Raw genomic sequence first — 636 nt, 5'->3', positions numbered from 1 at the left:
AAAAATTAATAAAGACCTAGCTAGGACTGATCAAGAAAAAAGAGGGAGAATTCAAATTAACACAATCAGGAATGAAAGAGAGGTTATCTCCACAGATCCTCAAGACATTAAAAAGGTAATAAGGTAATATTAATAAGGAAATTGAATTTGCTATCAACAATTTGTTCGCAAAGAAAATGAAAAGCCAAGGTGGTTTCACTGATGAATTCTGTAAAACATTCAGGGAATAAATCACACTAGACTTACACAAGCTTTTTCAGAAAACAGAGAGAGAGGGAGTAGTTCCCATGTTCCTGAGACCTGCACACTAGACAAAGACATTACCAAAACATAAATTACAGATCAAAAGTACTCATGACAGCCAGGCATGGTGGCTCACATCTGTAATCCCAGCACTTCGGGAGGCCGAGATGGGAGGATTGCTTGAGGCCAGGAGTTTGAGATCATCCTGGGCAGTATGGCGAGAACCCATCTTTACAAAAAATAAAAAAAATTAGCCGGGTGTGGTGGTGCCTGCCTATAGTCCCAGCTACTGGGAGGACTGCTTGAGCCCAGGAGTTGGAGGTTGCAGTGAGCTATGATGACACCACTGCACTCTAGCCCAGGCAACAGAGTGATATCCTGTTTCAAAAAAAA

This window comes from Propithecus coquereli, unplaced genomic scaffold, assembly GCF_000956105.1.
Source record: "Propithecus coquereli isolate 6110/MARCELLA unplaced genomic scaffold, Pcoq_1.0 Scaffold27, whole genome shotgun sequence".
NCBI lineage: Eukaryota > Metazoa > Chordata > Mammalia > Primates > Indriidae > Propithecus > Propithecus coquereli.
This window is presented reverse-complemented; position numbering follows the sequence as displayed.